We start from the raw sequence: 12399 nt of genomic DNA, 5'->3' as shown, positions 1-12399 counted from the left end.
CCCGAAATTTTTAAATATACCATTATATGAAAATAAATAAACTAAAACGCCATTCGTGGCTGGAATTAATATAAATAGCATGGCCGCTCTGGTGGGAAGCGGGTAGCTTGAACGTGGCTGCTTTGGCACGAAGCGGGCACTTTATTGGGCCGCTTTGGAGGGTAGCGGGCACCTGGCCGCTTTGGGGGGTAGCGGGCACCTGGCCTGCACGCGGGCCAGCGGCCATGGTACTATATAACAGTGGCCGCTAGTTTGTTTTTTCCATCCCATCTCATTTGACATCCCTTCAAATCGGGTAATTTTTTTCTTCTTTTTAAATTTAAATTTTAGTTTAAAGTAGAAGTAGGAGTAGGAGTAGGATTTAATATTTAAGGTTTGTGATTATTGACCAAAATTATTTTAGAATTGTACCAAAATTGATTATTGACCAAAATAATTATGAGATTGATTATTGAAATGGTATCAAAATTGATTATTGACCAAAATATAAAATACAGTATGGCATCTATGAGATCTGGACCGTCTTCTAGTAGGGATGTACCTTCTTCTAGTGGAGGTGCACCAGTTATACCCACTCCATACGAGATGTCACAGTATGTCGATGCGGCGTTGACATCTATGGTCCCCGGTATCTGGCACCGCACTGATCGGGTATCAGACTTTCTCTGGTACCCGAACGCGGAGCACCGTATCTTAGAGGCTGCCACTGGAGTAAGTTTTATATTATTAATAAAATTATAATTATAATTTTATTTCAAATTTTATTAATAATAAATTTTTTTTTAATTTAGGGACTAGATACAGTTACAGTACGCCACAACAAGATGTGGCTTAAGTACCAGAAGGCCTATGCAGGGACGTTGCGTGCCATGGGATTATATCAGCTATCCCAGATGGCCGAGGAGATTGCCGATCCGGGATTGTGCTCTGGGCTCATTGAGCGATGGCGTCCCGAGACCCACTCATTTCATCTCCCCCACGCTAATTTTGGCCTGAATATCAAGGTCATATCGATCCTGATTCAATCCGAGGTTCTGAGAAATAATCGATTTTAGAACCAACAAATCAGTACCCGAGATTACCGATATCACAGAAACAGGCCCGATACTGTAATAAACCCCATTAGGGCCTGTTAAAATCTCACTACCAGTGTAAATAGATACCATAACAGCCCTTTGGTATGAGTATAAGAAAACCTAAAATTAAAAATTAATTAAATTAATTATAAATACTAAATTTTTTTAAAATAAAATAGAAAATAAAAAACTTACAGCTGAAAAGAATGATTTGTGTACGTGAAATGAATCTCTCTTAACTCTCTGCTTCTTTGCTATATATAAATAAATTGGCGTCCATGGCCGCTGGCCCGCATGCAGGCCAGGTGCCCGCTACCCCCCAAAGCGGCCCGGTGCCCGCTACCCTCCAAAGCGGCCCAATAAAGTGCCCGTTGCGCGCCAAAGCGGCCACGTTCAGGCTAACCGCTTCCCATCAGAGCGGCCATGCTATTTATATTAATTCCAGCCACGAATGGCATTTTAGTTTATTTATTTTCGTATAATGGTATATTTAAAATTTTCGTTCAAAGGTCTGAAACCAAAGATCCATAAATGCAACTATACGCTTTATGGGCTTCATTTGATAAGTTAAAGCCCCTGATTAATAAGCCTTAAACTGATCAAATAGAGAATCGTAAGGTACATGGTCCTGTCAATTTAGATCTTAATTGTTGATTACAAAATTGCACTAATTTTACTGTCTGGAATGATCACAATCAAATTAAGCCCTAAAAAGGAAAAGGAAACTAGGCCTGGAAACGTTGGTATATACGGGCCGGGAAATAACGTCTATATGGGCCTCAGAGTACGTACCAATATTAATTATCAGTGTGATCAATTTAACATATATGCAATGCACATGCGTTAATTATGTCATATACACGGAAAGGTTAGAAATATGCAACAAGTTTCTTGCTCTCAATTTCATATCCTTGTCATGATATTAGTTAGATAGAAAACATAATTAAAATGATCAAAGCATTCAAGTATGTAATGTACCATGTTTCAATGGGAGTATATATATAACTATTTCACATTTTATCATAAGTCGGATATCTTAAAACCTTTGATGATTGAGCTACATAGCACATGAGAACATGATCTGAAAATAAAACAACAAAAAATTGATATAAAAAATAGAAGTATTGGAGAAAACCAACAATAATACTCCTTTACCAAGTTTTTCTATTCCATCTCTAGAAAACTCAGCAACTAGGTCATTTATGCTTCTTTAAATTATGTCGTTTATTACCATACTATTCCCAAGGACGAGCAGACGAAGAAAACTGAAGTTGCCATAGGTCATCCCTACTAGTGTAATAGACATCAAGAAATAAATATCGAATTTATTATTTATCCCAATATAATGTATTTCGCGCAATATTCAAATTTAGTGCTCTGTGAAAAGAAAACATTTCGCGCAATATTCAAATTTAGCGCTCTGTGAAATATTTCATTATGAATTAACTTATAATTCTAATATAATTTGTAAAATGTAAGAAATCATTATGGTAAGAATCAATCTTTGATCTAGTTGTGAATTCAAAATCCGAATAGAAGTTCTTTATAAACATTAAATGAAAACATCCCGGTGCTACACATTGCTGAACTTTTTATATTGTTCTTCTGACATGCATCATCTACACAATTATATATCCTAAAATTTAGGAACATGCAACTGTCGTCTGTTAAACATAAAACGGCTCTATACGTGTATTAATTTGGCAACAATAGTACAATCTAGCTAATTCAGGGCAGAGTCAGATTTTCTGACTATAGAGTCAAAAATGAATAGGGATCAATCATATAAAATTTTCATGATACAATAAATGATGGTCAATTTACGGTATCTCTAACATTTTACCCTAAAATATACAGAAAATTATGTATAAGTATAATTTTTTGAAATAAAATGAGGTCAATTGATGCTATTCTCCCTTAATTGCCCTGCCCCTGGTCTAATTTAAGTGGTTATCTACATGAGCATGTTTTGTTGGAACTTCAGAAGCCAAGTTCTCAGACAAATCAGAAGCTAAGCAATTATTAAAAAAAAAAAAACTCCACAATGACACAATGAACTATCAAATCAGTTGGTTCATATATGAACTGAAATGAAACCAGAGAAAGGTGGACAAACTATTTTCCTAAATTCAAAGCAGCATTTGCTACGGCCAGAATTTCGGTGAAGTATAGCTTGTAAGATAACCCCAGTTATTATGCAAAAGAATTAAGCTACTGATGAAGTGATGAGGATATATAGTAAGAAAATAAAATTCTAAGAACACTAAATTAATAAAAAATATTCTAGAATGACAGAGCCAATTTAATCGTTTCCAATACAGAGTATAACATATACATAGCATATATATTAAAGATTATCAAATAGTGTGTGTGTGTGTGTGTGTGCAGTGGCAGACCCACACAGATTCAAAGAGGCACTTGGTTCCCCAACTCTTTTAAAGTTTCAAACACTGAAATTTTATTAATATCCCAAAAAAATTTAAATTTCAAAAACTATCCAAATTTTCGAGCTTTTTCGAAATCTATCCACACTGCAATTTTTTTTGCAGTTTTAGACTGAATTACCATAATTTTTTTTGTGGTTTTGGAAAAAATAGAAAAGAAAATTGTAAATAGAAAAATGTGCAGAACAATTATAAATCAGTCTAAAACTGCAAAAAAATATAGAAATTGTAAAAAAATTGCTCTGATTGAATTATAAAAATATAGAAATATACTTAAGATATAAAAAATTATAAAATTATGCCTCAATCAAATTTTTTTTCCCAAAAATGTGTTAAATATTTTAATGATTTTCTCAGAAAAATATTAAAATATTAAAAAAATGCCAAATTGTGTTATAAAGCTATGCCTCACTCTAAAATTTTACTCCTCTCATGCCCTTATATGTGTGATGATCAAAGGTCTAAAACCAAAGATCCATAAATGAAACTATGCGCTGTGGGCTTCATTTGATAAGTCAAAACCCCAGATTAGTAAGCCTTAAAATGATCAAATTGAGAATCGTAAGCTGCATGCAAATTAGATTATAATAGTTCAATATAACATTGCACTAATTTTAAAACAAGTTTGCACCAATTTTACTGTCTGGAATGATCACAATAAAAGCCCCAAAACGGAAAAGGATAAAAGGCCTGGAAACGTTGATATATATGGGCCGGGAAGTACCGTCTATATGGGCCTTAAGACTTAAGAGTACCAATATTAATTATCAGTGTGATCAATTTATCACATATGAAAAATTTTATCTGATTGATTCCATATGTGTTTGACTCCCTCCGCCCCTGCCCTTGACAACCTTAGATACAAAGTACAACGACAATGTATATGTGGTGATCAAAGCTGAACATAAATATCATGGCTGTTGTGTTCAAAGAACAATGATCTGAAAATTAAGCTAAACAAAACCGACAATATATTGTACACCTCTATTTGGCGATTCTAGTTCATCGCTATTCAACTCAACAGCAAGCTTGTTTGTAGTTCACTAAAGTTCTATCGTTAGAGTCCCTTGCTAATTTCCTGAATGAGGAGCATTCCTTTTTTTTTTTCATTGGAATTCAATTCTCGAGGCTCCCTCTCTGCTGCACACCTCATCTATTTTACTGGCTGCATCAAAGAGAAAGTAATACTGGACTGTGTGGACATTTTTTCCATTTAAGGAAGGCAGTGCAAATCCAGATGGAAAGAAAACAAATATTAATTATAGTGTGATTAAATTTTCATATGCAATACACATGCATTAATTATTTCATATTAATACATGGGAATTTTAGTAATAGATCAAGTGTTTTACCACGAAAGGTTAAAAAAAAATTGAACAAGTTTCTTGCTCTCAATTTCATATCGTTGTTGATATTAGTTAGGTAGAAATCATAATTAGAATGACCGAATCATTCGATATGTACCATATATTTTTCAAATGAGAGTATATAACTAATTCACATGTTATCATAAATCTGATATCTTAAAACCTATGAAGGTTGAACTACATAGCACATGAGAACATGATATGCAAATAATTAAAACAACGCAAAACTTATATATACAAAAAAATAGAAGTATTGGAGAAAACGAACAATAGTACTCCTTAACCAAGTTTTTCTATTCCATCTCTAGATAACTCAACAACTAGGTCATTTATAGTTCTTGAAATTATGTCGTTTATTACCATACTATTCCCAAGGACTAGCAGAAGAAGAAAACTGGAGTTGCCATAGGTCATTCCGGACAGTGTACTAGACATCAAGAAATAGATATCGAATTTATCATTTATCCCAAAATACTTCACATGTGATTTTTTGGCATATGCCTTGAGACAATGTATTTGAGGCAATATTCAAATTTAGCGCTAGCTCTGTGAAAATAAAACATTAAGTAAAATGATTTTCTCTTATTTCATTATAAATTAACTAATAATTATAATATAATTAGTAAGATGTAAGAAGAATGAGGCTATGGTACTTTGCAATGCACGTACGGATCGTTCTGTGTATTGGATTCATATCTCCATCTTCAAAGTCTAAATAGTCGATCCGAACTGCTCAATATTATTATTATATGAAACTATACTTGGAGAACAAATTTTATAATATTTTGACACTTGTTTTACATTTTTTTAGACAATTAGAAAATTATAATGTAATGAAAGACAGATAATATAGCAGATTTAATGATAATCAATAGTGTATACGTGAATGTAATGAAAGACAGATAATATAGCAGATTTAATGATAATCAATAGTGTATACGTGGTGGTCAATAGTGTATATGTGGTGGTGGTGGTGATAGTAGTATAATAAATAAATTAGTGGATCAAGAATTCTAGTACTGGAGACTAGCTAGCTAGCTATATATTCTGCTCTAGATTCTTGTCATTTCTAAACTAAAAAAGAAAATCATTTTAGAAAAAAATTAATCTCATTTTTTTTTTGGGACAAATTGAAACCAACGATCAATAAATGCAACTATGTACTGCGCGGCCTCATTTGATAAGTCAAAACCCCCCGTTAATGAGCCTTAAACCGAGTAAATGGAGAATTTAGATCAGGCAAGATATATACCTGACCTTGTCAGATTAGATCCCAAGTGTTTAACATAAGTTTTTAGATATCTTAAAATATGTCCATATATTGTACAGAAGTTCAAATTTCTTATGATTAAGCTAAGACATCATTCTATCCCATACATAAGAAGTGTTCCTTTTTACTCATCTAAAATGGTTCACAATCAAAGCCCTAAAAAGGAAAAAATAAAACTAGTCCAGAAAACGTTGCTATATAATGGGAAGTACCTTCTTTATGGGCCGCAGATTATCAATATTAATTATCAGTTTGATCAATTTAGTATATGCTAATATGCTATGCACATAAACTAATTATGTCATATCAATACATGGGAGTTTTAGTAATAGATGAAATATATCTTACCTAGGGTGTTCATTGGGTCCGGTTTAGTCGACTGAACCGAATTAGTTTGGATTAAATGGTTCGGATTTTTTGGTTTAATGGCTCGGTTCGGTTTATTTTTTAAAACTAAAATATAACTTCGGTTCGGTTCAGTTTGAAATTTTCAAAACATAAATAACCAAACCGACTGAACTTTTATATATTATGAATTTAATCTGGACTGCCCCTGTTTATTTCTTAATCAATTGTTTTAAATACTTTGATTTATTCTTAATATCCTAGTTTATTTCTTAAAATACTTTGGTTTATTATAAATCAATTGCTTTAAATAAAAAATTAATATATTTTTTTTTAACCGAACAAACTGAAATAAAACTTTGGTTCAATTCGGTTCGGGTTATAATGCTAAATTGATTTGGTTCTATTTTTTAAACTAAATTATAAATTTAGTTTGCCTAATTCAGTTCAGTTTCAACCGAATTAAACCCTGAACACCCATAACTTACCACGTATGGTAAAAAAAAATAAAAGATGCAACACGTTTTTTGCCATCAATGTCATGTCCTTGTCATGATTTTAGTTAGGTAGAAAACATAATTAGAATGATCTTAAGCTATCAAGTATGTGCCATTTTTCAATGGGAGTGTATATATATATATATATATAACTATTTCACATGTTATCAAGTCTGATATCTTAAAATCTTTGATGATAGAACTACATATATAGCACTGATATCATACTTGTTGTGTTACAATTGCAAATACAATGATCTGAAAATTGATCTAAACAAAACATGTATAAAAATTAAAAATATTGGAGAAAACTAATAGTATATTGATACGCCTATATCTAGGGTTTCTAGTGCATCGCTATTCAAGTAGCTTGTTTGTATTTCAATGAGAGCATTCCTTATTTTTCATTGCCATTTAAAATGGTCCATACTGTTGAATTCTTATTTTTTTATAACAAGATTGTTAATATTTCACTATTTATTAAAAAATATATATTAAATTGACAGCATAAAAAAGAATCGACAGATACACTGCCTATTCGAATCTAATTCTATTTGATACATTTGTTCTGGTAAAAACTTGGTAATTATCTATTATATTTGATGCTATGTGTTGATGTTGTGTCAAACTTCAATTCTCCAAGTAAAAACTTGGTAATTATCTATTCTTTTGATAAGATGCCTCATAGACTCGACTACTGTGCATACTTGATTCACTTGTCTATTTTCGGATTTCTTGATGTAAGTTTGTTTTTTTACTCAGTAAATATCAAGAACAGTACTGCACTTATTTTTGTTAGATTGAGATTTATCTATGGATGGGGCATCAAATTTTGATAAGTTACATCTAAAAAAAAATTGAATTATACGCATACCCATTTTTGTTCGTGCCAAGTTATGCTGCTTGCATGCAAGAGAGATACAGGCAGCGAGTGTAGGGATATCGTTGCCGTTGTGTAGCTTGCTCTCATAGAGCTTTTCATAAATCTCAAATGCAGAATTCTGTAAATAAAAATTGTACAAATTAGTAACAGGATAAAAATTGTAAGAAATAGTGAAACATTGACAATCTGGAGTATGTACCATTTTAAAGATTAAAATCAAATTAATTTTTTTTTACCTTTATAAGAGTAACAAGGCTTAACCTATGGCCATTTTTATTAATACCATAAAAAAAGATTTTTTTTTTTTTAAACTGCCCTCATGTTTGGTTTTTTTTTTTTAAAATGCCCCGACCACCAGGCCAACGGGCGGCCCACCCCTAAATAATATGTTGACAACATATAATTTTTGTGTAACCAAACGGAGAAGAAAATATGTTGACAACATATATTTTTTGTGTTAAAAACGGAGAAGAAAATATGTTAACAACATATTTCATTTAATTGTATCTCATATTTTGTACTTCTTATTTAAATCTCAAAAGTATTTTCAAATCTCTTTACAACCGATGTGATGGTGTCCTCCTTGACACCAGTTACCGAGGCAATGGCTGAATATATCAAAAGTCTATGGTATTAATAACTTTTTTTTTAATTAAAGTAGAATCGAGTATATCAAGAGTCTATGGTATTATGCATATCACAGGTTGATTCATAATACGGATCAATATTTTCGTTTTCATAATCCTAACAGTCAATCCGAACCGTTCAACTTGATCATCATATGAATATGTACTTGCACACCGAATTTTATATTTTTTTGAATGCTTTTACTATTTTTTAAGATAGGTAGAAAACCACCTTGTAACGAGATCTTTCCATTTGATCTCTTGTTAATCAAATAAATAACCGACGCAACCATTGTCTCTAGCATTTGACTAAAATGAAGTTAAACCAATAATATTTAAAGCGAGATAGCCGTAATAGATGTTGAAATTATACACCTAAAAGTTATTAGCAATAACTTGGTATTCTCTCCTTCACATCTTAAAACTGCTTATTTAACTCTCTTTTTTTGTGATATCCAAGCCCAGCGAGGAACATAAACGATTCTATAAAGGCAAGAGAAATGCTTAATTAAATATATATATTTTTATATAAGGTTTTTTAATTTTAAATACAGAGATCTGTGCAAGGGTTGATGGGTTAGAGTTGCTCCATCTATCAAAAGCAAAAACAAGGATTAAATATTTTTTAGAAAATGATGAATTCAGTGGTGCATCGAGCAGCTCAAAGCTTGCTGCCTTGATTGTATGAATTTTTTTCTTAAAAATTCTATATGTTAATAAATTCATTCTATATATAGCATAACATTTATTTAATTAAGCATTTCTCTTGCCTTTATAGAATAGTTTCTGTTCCTCGCTGGGCTTGGATATTGTCACAAAAAAAAGAGTTAAATAAGCAGTTTTAAGATGTGAAGGAGAGAATACCAAGTTATTGCTAATAACTTTTAGGTGTATGATTTCAACATCTATTACGGCTATCTCGCTTTAAATATTATTGTTTTAACTTCATTTTAGTCAAATGCTAGAGACAATGGTTGCGTCGGTTATTTATTTGATTAACAAGAGATCAAATGGAAAGATCTCGTTACAAGGTGGTTTTCTACCTATCTTAAAAAATAGTAAAAGCATTGAAAAAAATATAAAATTCGGTGTGCAAGTACATATTCATATGATGATCAAGTTGAACGGTTCGGATTGACCGTTAGGATTATGAAAACGAAAATATTGATCCGTATTATGAATCAACCTGTGATATGCATAATACCATAGACTCTTGATATACTCGATTCTACTTTAATTAAAAAAAAGTTATTAATACCATAGACTTTTGATATATTCAGCCATTGCCTCGGTAACTGGTGTCAAGGAAGACACCATCACATCGGCTGTAAAGAGATTTGAAAATACTTTTGAGATTTAAATAAGAAGTACAAAATATGAGATACAATTAAATGAAATATGTTGTTAACATATTTTCTTCTCTGTTTTTAACACAAAAAATATATGTTGTCAACATATTTTCTTCTTCGTTTGGTTACACAAAAATTACATGTTGTCAACATATTTATTAGGGGTGGACCGCCCATTGGGCTGGCGGTCGGGGCATTTTTAAAAAAAAAAACCAAACATGAGGGTAGTTTAAAAAAAAAAAATCTTTTTTTAGGGTATTAATAAAAATGGCCACAGATTAAGCCTTGTTACTCTTATAAAGGTAAAAAAAAAATTAATTTGATTTTAATCTTTAAAATGGTCCACACTCCAGATTGTCAATGTTTCACTATTTCTTACAATTTTTATCCTGTTACTAATTTTTTAAATTTTTATTTACAGAATTCTGCATTTGAGATTTATGAAAAGCTCTATGAGAGCAAGCTACACAACGGCAACGATATCCCTACACTCGCTGCCTGTATCTCTATTGCATGCAAGCAGCATAAATTGGCACAAACAAAAATGGGTATGCATATAATTCAATTTTTTTTTTAGATATAACTTATCAAAATTTGAGGCCCCATCCATAGATAAACCTCAATCTAACAAAAATAAGTGCAGTACTGTTCTTGATATTTCCTGAGTAAAAAAACAAACTTACATCAAGAAATCCGAAAATAGACAAGTGAATCAAGTATGCACAGTAGTCGAGTCTATGAGGCAGCTTATCAAAAGAATAGATAATTACCAAGTTTTTACCTGGAGAATTGAAGTTTGACACAACATCAGCACATAGCATCAAATAGAAAAGATAATTACCAAGTTTTTACCTGGAGAATTGAAGTTTGACACAACATCAGCACATAGCATCAAATAGAATAGATAATTACCAAGTATTTACCAGAACAAATGTATCAAATAGAATTAGATTCAAATAGGCAGTGTATTTGTCGATTCTTTTTTATACTGTCAATTTAATATATATTTTTTTATTTTCAATACAGAGATCTGTGCAAGGGTTGATGGATTAGAGTTGCTCCATCTATCAAAAGCAAAAACAAGGATTAAATATTTTTTAGAAAATGATGAATTCAGTGGTGCATCGAGCAGCTCAAAGTTTGCTGCCTTGATTGTATGAATTTTTTTCTTAAAAATTCTATATTTTAGTAAATTCATTCTATATATAGCATACCATTTATTTAATTAAGCATTTCTCTTGCCTTTATAGAATTGTTTCTGTTTCTCGCTGGGCTTGGATATTGTCACAAAAAAAGAGAGTTAAATAAGCAGTTTTAAGATGTGAAGGAGAGAATACCAAGTTATTGCTAATAACTTTTAGGTGTATGATTTCAACATCTATTACGGCTATCTCGCTTTAAATATTATTGTTTTAACTTCATTTTAGTCAAATGCTAGAGACAATGGTTGCGTCGGTTATTTATTTGATTAACAAGAGATCAAATGGAAAGATCTCGTTACAAGGTGGTTTTCTACCTATCTTAAAAAATAGTAAAAGCATTCAAAAAAATATAAAATTCGGTGTGCAAGTACATATTCATATGATGATCAAGTTGAACGGTTCGGATTGACCGTTAGGATTATGAAAACGAAAATATTGATCTGTATTATGAATCAACCTGTGATATGCATAATACCATAGACTCTTGATATACTCGATTCTACTTTAATTAAAAAAAAATTATTAATACCATAGACTTTTGATATATTCAACCATTGCCTCGGTAACTGGTGTCAAGGAAGACACCATCACATCGGCTGTAAAGAGATTTGAAAATACTTTTGAGATTTAAATAAGAAGTACAAAATATGAGATACAATTAAATGAAATATGTTGTTAACATATTTTCTTCTCTGTTTTTAACACAAAAAATATATGTTGTCAACATATTTTCTTCTTCGTTTGGTTACACAAAAATTACATGTTGTCAACATATTTATTAGGGGTGGGCCGCCCATTGGGCTGGCGGTCGGGGCATTTTTAAAAAAAAAAAACCAAACATGAGGGTAGTTTAAAAAAAAAAAAATCTTTTTTTAGGATATTAATAAAAATGGCCACAGATTAAGCCTTGTTACTCTTATAAAGGTAAAAAAAATATTAATTTGATTTTAATCTTTAAAATGGTCCACACTCCAGATTGTCAATGTTTCACTATTTCTTACAATTTTTATCCTGTTACTAATTTTTTAAATTTTTATTTACAGAATTCTGCATTTGAGATTTATGAAAAGCTCTATGAGAGCAAGCTACACAACGGCAACGATATCCCTACACTCACTGCTTGTATCTCTATTGCATGCAAGCAGCATAACTTGGCACAAACAAAAATGGGTATGCGTATAATTGAATTTTTTTTTTAGATATAACTTATCAAAATTTGAGGCCCCATCCATAGATAAACCTCAATCTAACAAAAATAAGTGCAGTACTGTTCTTGATATTTGCTGAGTAAAAAAAAAACTTAAATCAAGAAATCCAAAAATAGACAAGTGAAACAAGTA

Source organism: Carex rostrata, chromosome 12 (genome assembly GCF_964058835.1).
Source record: "Carex rostrata chromosome 12, lpCarRost1.2, whole genome shotgun sequence".
In the NCBI taxonomy this organism is placed as follows: Eukaryota; Viridiplantae; Streptophyta; class Magnoliopsida; order Poales; family Cyperaceae; genus Carex; species Carex rostrata.
This window is presented reverse-complemented; position numbering follows the sequence as displayed.